This window comes from Triticum urartu, chromosome 2 (assembly GCF_003073215.2).
Source record: "Triticum urartu cultivar G1812 chromosome 2, Tu2.1, whole genome shotgun sequence".
Lineage (NCBI taxonomy): Eukaryota > Viridiplantae > Streptophyta > Magnoliopsida > Poales > Poaceae > Triticum > Triticum urartu.
Window position 1 is genome coordinate 716,999,897 of NC_053023.1, and position 10,264 is coordinate 717,010,160.

The window sequence follows — 10,264 nt, forward strand, 5'->3', positions numbered from 1 at the left end:
TTCATGTTTTAAATGGACAAACAACATTTATGCTGTCAGACCTTGCAAATTTTATTTTTATGTTGTCAGTTCTTATGTCATGTCTATCCAAAACTAAATTATGTTTTTTCTAAATTTTCTGTGGAATAGTGAAACTTTTCATCGTGATGTAGCTTAAGATTACTTACTATATTTAGGTTGAGCTGGCAGTATCCCTAGTAGATAATAAAAGGGTGGCTAAGACTACAAATTTGCACACAGTACCTAACTTTTAAATATAGCTTTCCCACAAAAGAAAATTTATATATAGCTGGCTGGACTTGGGGCTCATAAACTTGAAACTATACAACACAAAACACTTTTATCTATATTTATCTCTAAGAAACAAAAATCTAGTCTGTCTTCAGCTAATTGTGAACAATGTAAAATGCAAAGGCAACATAAAGAAAAAACAAAATACATGAGAATATAAATTGTTAATTTAAAAAAAAAATATATGTTGTTTTCTTACATAAGTAAAAGAAAAAAAATTAGACAACAAAGATTTGGGTCCCTTTATAGTAACAAGTGTCATCATGGTCGGATGGTTAGCCCATGCACATGCAGCCAGCCACCAGCAGGACACAAAGGTTTGAACCATGGGGCTCACAATCTTTCGTTAAGATTTAGATATTATTTTGTATGGTCTTCAAAGGACATATCATGTATAGTTGTGAAAGTTTAACAAGAGTCATGATTAGTCTGGTGGCTATCCATGCTAGTCGTTTAGTAGGGGATCATTCGTTTGATCCACACTGCGGTGTCTTTTTTTCATTTTATTTGACTGATTTTGTACGTGAGTAAATAAAATGCAAGGGAGTTATCTGGAAAAAAAATGCTTCCAGCCTCCACTGACAGGTGGGCCTACGCCATGCTGATAGGCCACATGTGCAGGCCATACGTCCAGATACGAGAGGAAGCACCGTATTTGAATGTGCGAACAAGTTATATGATCGCAATTCCATATTTTGCAAGTTTTAGAACCAAACTACACATCAAACGCAAGTTGTATGACTCCCATACAAGCTGGAACTTCCCCCAGAAAGTTTGTTGTTCGACATGTCCAAAGATTGCATGTAAATGTTCTCGCACAACGACTTTGGTATGTTCCCATCGATGTTGTTACTAGAAATATTAAGAACAGACAATCTTGGAAACAATGAGCCAATGTTGTCTGGCAGCTGTCCTGTGACTTGGTTCATGTGTATGTCGATAGTGGACAGATAAGGTTGGGTATGCCTTGGGTCCATCGATCCAGTTAGTGAGTTATTTCCAAGATTTAGATACTGAAGTGTTGATTCCTTTGTAAACAGCCAACTCGGCATGCTACCGGACAAGTTATTGTTGGATAAATCAAGCATCTCTAAATGACGTTGTGTGCGTAAAAAATGTGGTTCTGCAATAATGTTCTTGTCAAGGTCACAACCAGAGAGCAATAGCACTTTCAATTGGAACGAAGGGATCGATCCAGGAATATGCCCGTCAACAACTAGGTTAGAATTGCCTGAAAGGTCTATCACTTCTAGATTTGTGAGGTTTCTAAGCCAAATGAAAGAAAATCTACCACTCAAATTGTTGCCGGAAAGCTGAAGAGCCTTAAACGACGATGGAAGATTTGATGATTGATTTATCAGAATTTGTCCTCCAAAGCAATTATATGAGAGATCCAATTGTTGAATATGTGGAAGCAAAAACACGAATGCTGGAATGTTTCCACTGAACTGGTTGATTGCCAAATACAACTCTCGTAGATTCTTGAGAATTTGAAATGCTGCAGGAGTAGAAAAATCATGTAACAATAGTTATCATCAATGGTTACACATTTTTTCTTCTGATATACGCAGTAAATGTTCTTCTGATAGGAATACCTTGTTCATTTGGAAGAGCTCCACTCAACTTATTAGATACGAGATTTAAAATTTCAAGATGAGGAAGTGCAAATAAATACGCAGGAAGAGATCCACTAAACTGGTTGACACCCAAGTTCAAGGTCTTGATGTTTATAAAGTCTGCAATGCGTGCAAGTAGTATAATTGTTACAGGTAACACATACTAATAAAACATGAAGTAAGAATATCTACCTGTAAAAATTGGAAGAGTTCCGTTGAGGCTATTATAACTGAGATCCAAGACTTCAAGTGAAAGTGGTCCTGAGGATGAATTTATTGGAATTTGCCCACGGAAGTGCAAATAGCGATTCCGGGAGGTCTCCATAGAAGCTATTGAAAGACATGTTCAATTGTCGCAAGTTTCTAAGATTTTCAGTAGCTGCAACATGTGCAGGCATGCGAGACGAATTATTAATATGAAAATTTGATGTCTACCTTAGTATTCCTACAATAAGCACAAATCTCTACCTGTGCTTGGAAGAGCTCCGGTCATGTAGTTACCGTTGAGAGCTAGAACTTCCAGTGAAACAATGCGCCCTAGAAATTCCGGGAAACCCCCTCCCTGTGTAGTAGCACTAAAGTCAAGATATCGAAGCTTGGATAGTACAACTAATCCTGCAGGTGTTTTTGTTTGTATATCAATGAGAATAAGAAGTCATTGCACATACATATTGTTCTATAAAAAGAGAATTTGGAGCACACATACGTACCTTCCAAGGCTAGCGAACAGGGATAATTGTTTGATAGATCAAGGTATTCAAGCTCATGTAATGCAGAAAACACTGTTGAGTTTAAATACCAATGATCGTGTGAACTAGTCACAAATATGTACGAAAGATCGAGATGAGACACTCGTTGTGTTGTACTGTTGCATTTCACACGCTCCCACGAGCAGCAGTCATCACCATCCTCCCCCCATGAATTAGTCACGCCCAAGGAGCGCGCTCTCATAAGGGAGGACTGAATATCCATTAGTGCAGCCCTCTCCTCCACGAAGCAACCAGAGGACAAGTGAAGCATGAACTGTAACGACAAAAATAGTACTAATATCGAAGACAATAATCCCCATGGCAAGCAGCTACCCATAGCTAGACTTTGGGAGAGAAGTGGTGAGTGGTTTTGCAGTTCTGCAGGCTTTCCTTTTATCGATCTTTCGCTAGCTTCATAGGTACTAATTATAGACGCAAGGACTTGCAAGGAATACAAGTCTAGGAGTACAACTTGGCACATAAGGTCAATTTAATTACTTGAACAAAGTCTTCAGCAATCATGCATCATCCACAGGAAATCTTGTTGTGAAGATATTTCTATTGAGTATATGTGTTATACATATCTGTGTATTGGGCCTACCTCCGCCTCTTGTACAGCTGAGGTCGTGACCCACCTCTTGTACATCATATATACATGCCTTTGCACATGAGCAATACATTGTGCAATACCAACAACATACATGGTATCAGTTTTTAGGTTTTAACCCTAGCCTTCCGCTACCGCCGCCGCCGCCGCGCATCTCCCCTGCGCCGCCGCCGCCGCCTCACCGCCGCCGCCGCCCGCGCGTCTTCCGCACCGGCCGCCGCTCCTCTCAGCCGCGCGCTACCCAGCTGCGCCGCACACCCCACCCAACTCCTCAGCCGCGCGCGCTACCCAGCGCCGCCAGCCTCGCCTAATCCGCCGATCTGCTCGCCAGCATCGCTCGCCTGCGGCCATCAAACAATCAAGTGGTGTGCGTATCTATTGGTGCTGGAATCGATCAAGGCAACGATCGATTGGCTAGTTGACTCCGTACGTGTCTCCCGTGATTGTTGCAGCCGGAAGTACTAGTACCCACGTACTAGTACACGTCCAAGGAAAGATCCGTCTCTGCCGTCCCACCGCCGGCGCCCTACGGTGCAGCCCCGCTGCCGTACGGGGCGGCCGCCACCTATGACATGTCCGTTCCCACGTATGGATATCTTACGTACGGGGCATACGAGGCTTTGCCCGCATCCACGTACGGGTCTCCGTCTGTGTACGGGGTTCTATCTGCATATGAGTCTTTCGAGTACCGGTGGGGTCGTCAGTAGGCCAGCAAGCTCCCACTCCTCCCGTGCATCATGCGTACTTCGCGGCTCCGCAACTGTATGGAGAGTACCTACCGCCGCAGCTGAGCGGCGGCTACGGCCTCCCCATGGCGTGTCCGTCCCCCTCGCTGGCCCTGCTGCCGACGCCCTGGGACCCGGTACTCCTCACAGGGCTGCATGCCGCTCCTACGCTGAACAACTACTCCTAAGGTGATGATTGGTACATAGACACCAGGGCTACGGCTCACATGTTTGTTCATCCTGATAATCTTGCCTCCTTCACTCCCGTCACCACCGATCGTCGCATCATTGTCGGCGACGGTTCCACACTCCCTATTACACATGTCGGGCACACTTCTTTTCCTTCTACTTTCATGCCTATTACTTTGTCTAACATACTTGTGTCACCTCATCTTATTAAGAACCTTATTTCCGTTCGTCGTTTAACTCGTGAAAATCCTATTACTGTTGAATTTGACGAGCTTGGATTTTGTGTCAAGGACGCTCGAACCAGGATGGTATTTCACCGATGTGACAGCCTCGACGAGCTCTATCTGGTGCATTCGCCGTCCACCTCCACCACCGCACCGGTTGCTCTCTCCGCCGGCGTCGATCTCTGGCATGCTCATTTGGGTCATTCCAATCCCGTCACACTTCGTCATATTCTTACGAGTTTCAGTTTCAGTTGTCATAAGATAGAGGATCACACCTGTCATGTCTGTCGTGTCGGTAAACATGTTCGCCTCCCGTTTAATAACTCCACCACCATAGCTTCTTTTCCTTTTCAGTTGATTCATAGCGATGTGTGGACCTCTCTGGTTCCTAGTAATTCGGACTATTTATATTATCTGGTTATTCTTGATGATTATTCTCATTATGTGTGGACTTTTCCTTTGCGCAGAAAGTCGGATGCACTCCTCACTTTGACGGCTTTTTACTCCTATGTCAGCACGCAGTTTGGGTGTCCCATCCTTACTCTTCAGACTGACAATGGAAAAGAGTTCGACAACCTTGCTTTCCGCACTTTTCTGTCGCACCACGACACAGTTTTTCATCTCACATGCCCGTATACTTCCCAGCAGAACGGTCGAGCCGAACGTGTCGTTCGCACCCTGAACGACTGCGTTCGCACGCTCCTGTTCCATGCTAACGTGCCGCCTCGTTTCTGGCCGGACGCACTCACCACTGCTTCTCTTCTCCTTAACCTTCGCCCTTGTCGCCCACGGTGGAACTATGCACCTCACCATCTTCTCTTCGGTACGCCCCCTTCTTATGACGGCTTGCGTATTTTCGGGTGCCTTTGCTATCCTAGCATTGTCGACTCCGCTCCTCACAAACTCGCACCTCGTTCTGTCGCTTGCATTTTCATCGGCTACCCCTCCAACTCCAAGGGATATCGGTGCTATGATCCCGTCTCCCATCGTGTGTTCACTTCCCGGCACGTTTACTTTGATGAGCATGTGTTTCCGTTTCACCAGGTACCCCCGGCTATTCCTCCCGCCACCGGTGACGCGGGCTCCTCGGTGCCTCTCCCAGGGCGCTTGCGCGCCTCTCTTGGCCCGCCCCTGGCTTTGAGGCGCGCCCCCCGCATGCGGCGTCTCCTACAGTCGTGGCACCGGCGCTCCCGGCGTTGGGGCCCGCGGCCCTCGCGGTCCCCTCGGCGCCGGCGCCCCCAGCCCCCTCGGTGCCCTCGACGCCCCCGGCGCCCCCGACGCCTGCGGCCCCCCGGCGCCTGTGGCTGGTCCGGTCACCCGCGCCCGTACGGGCGTTTTTCGCCTGAGCTCGCGCTACGCCTCGGACGACTACGTCCATGTGGCGTCCACCTCTGAGCCATCGCCGTTGCCGTCCTCCGTTCGAGCTGCTCTTCGTGACCCGCTCTGGATGGCTGCGATGCAGGAGGAGTTTGACGCCCTGTTGCGCAACCGGACGTGGCAGCTTGTTCCCCGTCCCCGGCATGCCAACGTGATTACCGAGAAGTGGGTCTTTAAACACAAGCTCCGTCCCGATGGTACCTTGATCGCTACAAAGCGCTCTGGGTCATTCGTGGCTTCCGACAACGTGCTGGCATCGACTTCACCGACACCTTCGCTCCGGTCGTCAAGCCCGGCACGATACGCACGGTTCTCCACCTTGCGGTCTCCCGTGCTTGGCCAGTGCACCAGATGGACGTCTCCAACGCCTTCCTCCATGGTCACCTTGAGGAGCAGGTCTTCTGCCAGCAGCCCACCGGATTTGTTGACGCGGCGCTTCCCGACCACGTGTGCCTGCTTTCGCGGTCCTTGTACGGACTCAAGCAGGCTCCGCGCGCTTGGTACCAGCGCATCACGACGTTCCTACACCAGCTTGGGTTTCGTTCCACCCGCTCGGACGCGTCACTCTTCGTCTATCATTAGGGCTCTGACACGGCCTACTTGCTGCTCTATGTCGACGACATCATCCTGACGGCATGTACAGCTGGCCTCCTCAGCCAACTCACTGGTCGTCTTCGCGCTGAGTTCGCCATCAAGGACTTGGGTCCTTTGCACTACTTCCTCGGTCTTGAGGTGGTGCGACGTCCGGATGGCTTCTTTCTTCATCAGCGGAAGTACACTCATGAGCTCCTGGATCGCGCTGGTATGCTTAACTGCAAGCCCGCCGCTACGCCTGTTGATACGAAGGCCAAGCTCTCTGCCTCGGATGGTTCTCCCACTTCGGATGCTGCATTCTACCGGTCCATCGTTGGTCCTCTCTAGTATCTCACTCTGACTCGACCGGAGATTCAGTACGCCGTACAGCAGGTGTGTCTTCATATGCATGCTCCTCGGGATGTTCACTGGGCCGCTGTCAAGCGGATTCTTCGCTACGTCTGCGGCACTATGGAGTTCGGCATCACGCTCTTCGCCTCCGCCGACACCGCCCTCACCGCCTATACCGATGCAGACTGGGCGGGCTGCCCTGACACTCGTCGCTCCACCTCGAGCTATTGTGTCTTCCTTGGACCATCACCCATATCATGGTCGTCCAAGCGGCAGCCTACGGTCTCTCGCTCCAGTGCTGAGGCTGAGTATCGTGCGGTGGCCAACATCGTCGCCGAGTGTTCGTTGCTTCGCCAGTTGCTCCAAGAGCTCTCTTGTCCCGTGGATCGTGCTACGGTGGTCTACTGTGACAACGTCTCGGCTGTCTACCTCTCCGCCAACCCGGTCCATCATCGTCGGACCAAGCATATTGAGTTAGATATCCACTTTGTTCGGGAACAGGTGGCCCTTGGCCATATTCGTGTTCTACACGTCTCTACTTCACAACAATTTACAGATATCATGACCAAGGGCTTGCCTACGACGTCATTTGAGAAGTTTCGGTCCAGTCTTTGCGTCAGCAGCGGTGCCGCTTCGACTGGGGGGGGGGGGGGGGTTGAGTATATGTGTTGTGCATATCTGTGTATTGGGCCCACCTCCTAGTTCCTCTTGTACATCATATATACGTGCCTTTGTACATGAGCAATACATTGTGCAATCCCAACAACATACAATTTCGATGCATTCTTGACCAGGTGCATGCATGGATGGCCAATTAGTCGCAGCCGGCATTATGTGTGGGCTAGACTTTTCTAACATAGAGGTGCCGACTAGACTTTTCAAGTTCTAATAACAACGTCATATTGGACCAAAGGGAGACAAGGACGTACGAGACGACACACATGTTTCTTCATCAAACTTAGGCAACCAGGCTCACGAATGTACCAAATATAACTACAGAAAACCTGAGCAATGTGTGTATCTAGAACAGCAGTACTAGCAAATTTACTAAGCATATCGAAGATTCAGAAGAAATCAAACAAGATGTACCTGGAGCAATAAGAGAAGAGACTGATGAACGAACGCATGACCGGGCTGAACAATTTACTATTGGAAAGAATACAAATCCCGGAGAGCCCAGCTCCCCCTCCACCACCCTCCCTCCTCGCTGCCGCCGGTGCGCCCTGGCGGGTGGTGGGGCTTTTCTTCCCCTGCTCGATGGTAGAAGGCACGGCCGGAAGCGTCGGGCGGCGGCGTCGTGCTGGTGTGGGGCATGACGATGTGGCGTGGCGGAGGGGTCCATCGAGGGACATAGATTTTTAGAGCACTTGCATCCAGGCTCTGTTATTCTGACTCTTCAATGTTGCTTTAAGATCTGTGTGAGACAACTAACTTCGTATATGAAATTTTTTCTTTTTCGTTTCTTTTATATAGAACATGTTTTGAACTTCAAACTTTGCAGCGCAGCCAAACTTACTAACTAGAATGTGGGATAAAACTTTCAGAATTTTTTGTCCTACATAAATGCTAAAAAAGGTATTGTTTTTAATCAAATAAAACTTATTTTGTATATTTATGTTGGACGAAAAAATCTAAATTTTTTTATCCTAGATTCCAGCTAGAAAGCTTTACTGTTCTGCAAAGGTTTGAACTTGAAGACATGTTCTATGTGAGAGAAATAAAAAAAATACTTGCACGGATCTTGATGCAAAAAATGGATGGCTAGATAAGAGGGGCCTGGGTGCATGTGCCCTAAAATATATTTTCGGTCCATCGAGGGCCATCTCGGGCTCCCACCTCCATGTCTTAGGTGAAAGCCCAAAATCTTCTTCAAGGCTGCATCGAGGTCCATCCCGGGCTCCCACCTCCGTGTCTCAGGTAAAAGCCCAAAATCTTCGGATTGGGCGGCGGCGGCGCTACGACATTGTTTCTCGTCTTCAAGGCGCCGCCATGGGATGGTGGAGGTGGTGGTTCGGGTTTCAGCGTGTTTATGGGTCGCCAGCGTTCTTCAATGTTCCCGTTCGGTGGCTTGCGGTGGGCACCATGGTCCTTGCCGAAGGTGCGATGTTGCCGGGGTTGCGGCTTGAGAGGTGAGGCAGCTGGGCTTTTCACCATCAACCCAGTTGGTCTTACTCACGCGAGTGCTCAGGGGTGAGCGGCGTAGCTTCCTCCAATCCAGGACTAGAAAGCAGGGGGCCTTCGGCAGCGATTCAGCTGTGTTTGGCCGATGGGAGTTGCCAAAGCTTGTTCTTCCTCCGGCGGCAAGTTGCTCTCTTGGCCTCGTAGCATCGATGGCAAGTCCTCGGGTTCGCTAAGGACTTCGATGATCAAGCTTGTGTGGTGTTGTCGGATCGTATTAGCTGCTCTATAGCTTCTTGTATCTTTGTCTCCCTTTTGCATTTCTTCATTTGATCTTGTATCTGTGGTATGGTGATTGCCTTATATATAAATAAAGCGGGGAAACCCTTTTTCGTGAAGGAATGCATGACCACATCTCTCATGTATTTAGCAGCTCGGCAACGACTCGACACCTCCGCCATGGCTACGCCCACGCGACACCCTGCCGCTGCTATCCGGATCACGCCAGAGCCACCATCTAGCCCTCCACGATCTGCAGACGGCGTCTCGGTTGGGGACGAAGGCAAGCGTGGGGTTTTGAGTTGGCCCTGTTTCTGCCCAGATTTCTCGCTGCCTGAAGGAGCATCCTATTGCCGGCGCCGGCAGAAGGTGGCCAGCATCTGTCGCCTGCCGGATTGACAACATGATCGGTGAGTTACTATTGCCTGGGATTTTTTTAGACAAAAATATCTCATGGGTATGATGCTGCATGTCATTGTTGGGCTTCTTTTATCGGTATTGCGTCAAAAGATAGGTCCTATATGACACACCTTGCCTCAAAATGGTCGCATCCCTTGAGGCGGGTTGACCAATAGCGCTACCTGCTGCACCGAGAGTTGAATCACCTTTTTTATTGGTTTTTTATTTTTTTCCTAAAAAACAAGATTTAGTTGTTTTTATTTTTTGGGTTTCAGAACACATGAATATTACTTCATTTGTGAAAATTAAACATTTTTTCAAAGTTCCAATTTTTTTATGAAAATTTCAAACAAATTTGAAATTTCTAAACATTTTAAGAAAATACCGAACAAATTTGGAATTTCCAAAATATTTATATTACCTAACAAAATCGAAAATTTCGGAACACATTTCATAACTTCCGATTTTTTCTGAAAAGCCAAACTTTCATTAAATTTCTGAATCATTTTTTAAATTTTCTGTTTTTTTTTTCAAAATGTGACTTTGTTGAAATTTCTAGACAATATTTTTTGAAAAATCGAACACCTTCTGAAATTTTAATTATATTTTTAAAACTATGAACATTTCTTGAAAACTATGAACATTTTAAAAAAATAAGTAAACATTTTTGGAAAAATGAATAAATTTTAAATTGGAAACTTTTTTTCTGAAATTGTGAACATCTTTGAAAATTTGGAACAAAATTTGAAATTCTGAACAATTTCTA

The 10,264-nt window shown here is 47.4% G+C and overlaps 1 pseudogene; it reads right to left on the bottom strand.

Moving 5' to 3' along the window:
- Positions 1-1,013: 1,013 nt before the first annotated feature.
- Positions 1,014-8,054, bottom strand: LOC125538138 (annotated as a pseudogene).
- Positions 8,055-10,264: the final 2,210 nt, after the last annotated feature.